This window comes from Lissotriton helveticus, chromosome 10 (genome assembly GCF_964261635.1).
Source record: "Lissotriton helveticus chromosome 10, aLisHel1.1, whole genome shotgun sequence".
NCBI classification, from domain to species: Eukaryota; Metazoa; Chordata; class Amphibia; order Caudata; family Salamandridae; genus Lissotriton; species Lissotriton helveticus.
In genome coordinates, this window is record NC_136071.1 from 545,124,863 (window position 1) to 545,131,871 (window position 7,009).

Below are 7,009 nucleotides of genomic sequence, written 5' to 3' on the forward strand. Positions count from 1 at the left end.
ATCACAGCCAATCCTATACCTGGTGGTGTAGTATGGGACAAAACTGATTACGAAATCTATGGCCCGGTTGAACTCTTGAAGTATCCATATCAATTCAAGGTTTCCTTAAGTGACTTTGTATCACCTAGTACTTTCTCTGATGATTGGGACTTTGAAAATATAAATAATATGATGTCAGATTTAGAAATGTCAGCAAAATTTACAGAACATGATTATTTACAGGGTTCATCAAATTATGAAGAAATGTATTGCTTTAATCATTATGGGCATCACTATTTGCATAAATCTGCTAATCCTAGAAATGTTTTTACTTATAACCAATGGGAACATTGTCCAACCCCGCCAAAAGGCAGCTCGAAAACATTTTATGAGAAATTCCCATACTTCTCAGGTTTTAATAACAGTGATCCAGAAACGTTTTATTTTAAAATGTTAAATAAGACAGGAATGAAAAACATGTTGACAAACACTAAACTGATTTATTCTGAAAAAAGTTATGAAAAAATGTCTACATTCGGTTTTGAATTTTGGAAAAACAACATTGAGACAAAAACCATCTGGGGTACAAAAGACTGGCAGGTACAATGTTTAGAATTATTATTTAGAGCCTGCATGATCCCAGAACAGATGAAATTCCTGAATGACACCATTCAACAAACAACCTGTCTTGGCCTAGCCAAGATAAAAAACTTAAACAAACCGTCTATTCCAAAGCCCATACCTGATATTAATAGCACTACAGATGTAGAGATAGACGTATCCCATATTTTACACCACAACAGAACAAATCCTGATTGGAAAAAATGGTTGATCTGGCCCACAGACACTAATAACTGTCAAGATAGATTGCTGAACAAAACACAGGGGTTCAAACAGAACAGGCCAGACCCAAGATATGCCCAGAGACAACATCCAGGGATAATAACAACATACAGTGTAAGAAAACGTTGCCGTGAGTGGCTACAGAAATCCACACTGCCTGAAATTAAGCAACACTTGACTTTACTTAAAGAAGGTGCTGACTTGCGAGATTTCATACTGGGACCTCGCAAACTGCGTCAAAAACGTTTCATATACGCCGGTATATACACTGCTTACCACGAAGCTTGGAAAGTGACGCAAATTGAAACTGCTGAAAAAATACGAGAAATTGATCGTATTCATTTGGAAAAATCACTGTCTGTAGTGGACAATGGGTTAACGACTCTGTCCTCCAGAATTTATTCACTGGACAGCATTGTATCATCTGCTATTGATATAATAGAGCAGGACTTGCTAATGTTACAACATGGTCAGTCCCAATTGCGTTCTATTGTACAGCTAGGCTGGATGTTGCAAAAACTCCGTTCAGGCTACATGCCATGGCGTCTAATCAACACAACGTCATTATTTTCTATCTTTAACCTTACAGATAAACAAATCTCGTTGGCAAAAAAAGGAGCAGACTATACGGTGCTGAGCATTGAAAAACTTGAGAGATTACCATTGACAATGTCAAAGAGACCTGTCATTGAATGGATAATACATGGTATAATTACAATTCCGATAACAACTTTTCAGTTTCAATATTGCCAAAAGTATATACCAGTAGGCCTGTATGAAAGGTTGGGAAAAGGATACATCAAGTCAACCTGGAATTTACCTTATACACATAGATGTTAGAGTGAAGGGAAAAAAGAGGTATTTCTTAGTGGTAACAACTGTAAAAATTCACTAAGCGGTACACTTCTGTGTCAAGGTATTAACTTGCATGGAGCCTGCGAAGGTTCATCAAATAACCTTTCATGTCACCTGCACGGCACCCCTGCAGCACAGATATAGCCTTTTTTCAGACAGCTTTCCAACGGCAGCTACGTTATAATAAGTGACCACAGCTGTTGTGGCATGGTGCCAGGAAAAGCCTATCTCGTGAGCGTTACTTCCAGGGTCATTTGCTGTATGCAAGTATTGTATCCACACAGCAAACCAGACAAGGAGGCAGCAATATGGCCTTCCCTGAATATCTCTTCTATTCGAATTGATACTTTAAGCAGAATGAAGTCTATTCTTTTACAGACAACTGTGCCTTTAACCTCGTCCAAAGAGACGTATGATCTGCAAGTTGCAAGGACAGCGGCAGAGATACATACCCTATTATCGACAAATTGCCCCGTGCATTTCGCAGAAATGTTAAGCCAAATCTTAAACATGTCAGATACCAGTGGCATCGCACATGTATTTAAGACAATTTTTTCGGACTGTTAGCACCCTTTGAAATAGTTTGGGGCATCTTCCCGAATTTCGTGCATTCTGTATTCGGCCGCCTGCCTCTCATCTTGGGACTCATAGCAGGAATTTTATTTTTGTTCCTTATGCTCCGATATGGCAAGTCAAGTCACATAAAAAACCCAGGCAACAATGGAAGAAACGATCCTGGCTATACGATACCGAGAACGGATCACTAAAGTCCTCGGCTTTGCCCGGCTAAGAGATCTGAGTACTACCTGGTTTCTTTCATTCATTACCTGTGCTTCGATGTCTGCTATGTGGAGAAGAATGCGTGTTGGACGTCTGTCTTACACTACTATCAGCAGTACCAATGGATGTCGATACTTTGCTTGGTTCAGTAACGGCTCATGCAACGTGTTGTCCCCAGCGGCTACCTATTTTGATGACAGCATTCGTTGAGACTTCACCCTTACGGTTAGGTGGCGGTGAAGTACGAGATGAAAGCAGCACCACACATGTACAACCTTCTGTGAACATTGCTGACCTAGACATCGATGATGGCAATGATTCCCACATATGCACTATTTCAGCCTTTTCAAACTTGGTTACACTTTCACCTACTGTTGTAGACGAATTTTTCGCCAGCCAGTCTGATTTGATGTTCTCTCCTAACAACGAGAATAACTTTTGAAACACGAGCACACAGCGTTCCCTGAACTCTCAATTCGGCCTTCAGTTTTTGATAGACAACACTACTGAAAACATTGGAACTATTGTTTCCCCTGAAAGCAAAATTATTTTTCCGTTCCCAAAATATTTACTTTTTTGGCACATGGTACTCTTTTTAAAGTAGAACTATTCTTAGAGAACAGAACTTCTATTTTTAGAGACTCTAGAGACAATATTTTGACTTATCCTCTAGCACATGTACAGTATTGTATAAATATGTGATGAAATGGTCTCGACCTTCTCTTCTGTATTAAGAGCCATTTCATAAATGTAATTTTCGCAATTCATTCAGCCTATATATGCGTTATCTGAATGATACCACAGCTTGAAAAACGTACAGTATAATACTAATTTTTGTGTACATACCATTTCAAATGCATTTTATGTATTTTGGGGTGGGTTGGAAAACACATGCATCGTTATATGTTTAGTATTGCTTAGTATTTAGTAATGATGGACATTATACGTGGAGTGGGTGTTGTGAATGTATCTAGGACCCTAATTAAATATTCCCGATTCATGCCCTTATATGGTTATAACAAATCATATCCTTATAAAGGCATAAGAATCATATCCATATTTAGTCATAGCCAATGCAGTCCAAATACGGCAAGGCTACTCCCCTAGACGCCTAGAAAGTACAACGCGTTCTTTAAAAAAAACAAGCCTCCAGCAGCCCAGTAATTCCCCCTGCTTGTGTTTTGATTTGTCCAAGAACTCTTGGAGTCCAGAAAGAACTGTAAGTTCGGTATGTCCAACCTTACATCACACTCTGCACCTTCCAGGTATAAATATACCTGCATTTGCCTTAAGCAAACACACGGTGGTTTGGAGCAGATCGGCTATCAACTTGGCCGACGCCCAGCTGATGCGAGTGCTGAAGGAAGCCGACCCTCCCATTGACGCACTGAGAGAGACGCTGTCTTTTCTCCTGCCGAGAAATCCAGCTCCAGTGTTTCCAGTCACCCTTGCGGGTTGCTGGGAGATCGAGTCCTGAGAGAGATACAAGACCTCCTTCATTCTAAACCAAGGTACGGAGCTGATTAGATCCTTAGAGAATTCTTGATTCAGATTCTTGGCAAAACTATCTTAACTCATCTACTCCTTCCCACGTACTAGGCTTAGGTTAGGTACACCGGGTTAGGCGTATTTTAGAAACACCAGTTGAGCATGTTTAGTCAACTTTTATCATTGTATGTATTTTATCTGTTTTAAGTATCATATGGCTCAGAAACCTTATAAATGCTTTTACAGTATTATTTCATAATACTCTTTCTACTGTTCACACTTTACTTTATGACAAGTATTGCAATTGTGGCAATTCACTTCTCTTGCATGAGAAAGAGGACTGCTCAATAAATAACAATTTTTATTGAAAACGCCCTTCTCTCTATTTCTCTGCACTCCTGGTGAAACTAAGCATGCACGATTGACTGAGTAAAATAGCCATCTATTGTTTCCGCGACTCTGGAGATATACTCCTTATTCTGGAGGGAGCAAAGTTGTCATGTTTATGCGGTTGTCAGAAACGAATCCGTTTTTGTCTATTCAGGAAAGTTAACTCCTTCCTGTTCACTCGAGAAAGTTTCTAGTGACCTCTGAGCTAGCTGGCATTCATAATTAAGTCTAACATATTCAATAGAGACCTAGTCGACCTCAGTCCTACGTCTAAACTATCGTTTATGTTATTCCAATGCGCAGAGCCTATTGGGAATATAGGAACTACACTACTGCACTTGCACTGTGGCACTGGACAGCAGTGGCACAGTGCCCAAAGCATCTAACACCAGCAAAAGCACATGAGGCAACAGCAAAAATGGAAGGTAGACCCACGCTAAGGGTGCCAGGTCTAACAAATTGTAAGATCGAATAAAGTTTTGAATGAATGATTGTCCTTGTGGGCCATCTTAGATCTGCGAGACGGGTTGCTTGATGTGCAGGTTCTGGGAACATTCTCCATGGTTCCTGTGGCTGCCTCTTGTGAGAGGACAACACCCTCTTGCCCCTTTCAATACAGTTCTTGGGGAGTTTTTCTGGGCTTTCGATGTTTTATCTGTATGCCCTGGGCCAGCAGAGCAGGATAGCCAGGTACACTAATGGGGTTGATCCCTATCCCCAGCTTTTGAATGTCAAGTTTTCCAGCAGTATTATTTGTACAATAGTTGACTGTATCCATGTGGTCAGTGTATCTTCACCCCCATGGGTGTCTTTGCGGTTAATGAACTCTACTGAGTCCAAGTTTGTAGTGGTTAAATCTATCAATATTGGTATATGCGACAAAAGGCTGAAGATGTTCCCTCGATTTAATATGTTGTGTGGCCCTCTTGATCTATATTCTGGAGTGAACTTCAAGGTGTTCCCATCCTTGTTGAAGTTATCTGCTTGGTTGGCTGATTACTGGCTAATAGGAGACCGATGATTATTGGTTCCTGGTTTGGCCGATATTAGCGGTCATTCAGCCCAGCACCAGTCGCTCTGAGTTTTATTTGCGACTGATCCAGTGCAGTACAGGTGCTCACTTTTTTCCGCAGAAACGGCCTTAAGGCTTGACCAGCCTTGATTTGGTGCAATCAAGTTTTCTGGTCACTCGTCCTTTGAAGGAGATATGGCGGAATTGGACGGGTATTGAAGTTCCATTTCCGGTTGGAGTTTGGGCTGGCTAGTAGAAGCAGCCAATACAGCCTGGGGAATCTTAGCCCCTTGATTGACTGACAATGGTGTCATTGGAGTGGGAGAGTGACAATGTGATGTGATTACTTCAGACTTCGTTCTGAGTGATGTTTGGTGATGTGCGTCTGCCTCCTTTCCGAGATTGTTATGGTTGAAGATTTGTTTTTCTTTGTCTCCAGCCTGCGTTTGTTGCAGTGGTGACCCTTGGATAGTGGGCTGTTCGTTGGATTTGGAGGCTGCCCTCTTTTCAGCAGACATGGGAATTGTATTCTGTACACCCGTTGCTGCTGGAGTTAGTTGATTTGAGAGTTCAGACATCTCTGGCGGTGTAAGTCTAAAAAGGCGGGCAAAGTCTTCCTGATTAGAGATAGGCTTTTGGTTCCACCCCTTCCTCCTTTGGGCATGTTGTTGCTTTGCATTAATGTTGTCATTTGATTTTGCTCCTTGATCATCTAACTCTGACCCGGGCCCCGAGCAGGCCTGGTTGCAGGTGCCTGTACTTTATTACGTGTATCATTTTTGGCTTTGCCTCTTGTTGATATTTTGAGAGGGAGGGGTTTTTGGTCCAAGCTCTCTTCACCATGTGCACTTGTTCTGATTTGTGCCTAGATAAAGGGAGGCTGCTTTGAGTGGAGGTTGATGGAGCTCCGAGCTGAGTCTTTTATTTGTGCACACAGGTTGCTCAGCATTGAGTGAAGGAAGGCTAGTTTGCTGACTATTGGGCCGCACACACAGCTTGATTACCTGTCTTGAGAATTGCCTCCATCCCCTGATTCCCATTGGCCTCCAGGTGCTTCAAATCAGAGGGATTTTGAGAATCCATCTTGAGCTGCGCTGGTGGTTGTTGTTTGTGGGTTCCTCCCATTCCTTTGCATTAATGTTGGAGTACTGCTCAGAGTCTCCGTTCTCATGACCTGATACTGATACTGATTCTAGCCTAGATGGCATTGATGTTAGCAGCAGGTTTGAGCTTTGCTTTGTTGATGGAGTTGGGTGAGGTGCCTAGCTCTATTGTGGACTTGACCTTATCTGTAATGCAGTTGTTCCTCGTTTTCCCATTGCAGCCCTCATTCTTCAGCAACTCCGTATATCCTCTTCCGGCTCCCCCAGGAGGTGTTGCCCTCTCTGTTTTTGATCCTTTTTTCACTGGTTGCTCTTGCTTCTAACATAATAAGCTTAGTAGGACACTAGGGGTCTTGTGGCGGAGCTATGGCATAGTGTTGCGGGTCTGATGTTGAAGCGCCCGCAATGGGTAGTAAGGGTAGTGAGACGTTTGGCCGAAGTTGGATCTCTGGCCCGGTTGTTGCACATGGCCCAAGGGCCAGGCTGCTGCTGCTTCCGTGGTCTAGCGGCTTGAGTGGCATAAGCGGCATGTGTAGGCCCTGGACTGCATTTGTGCTTG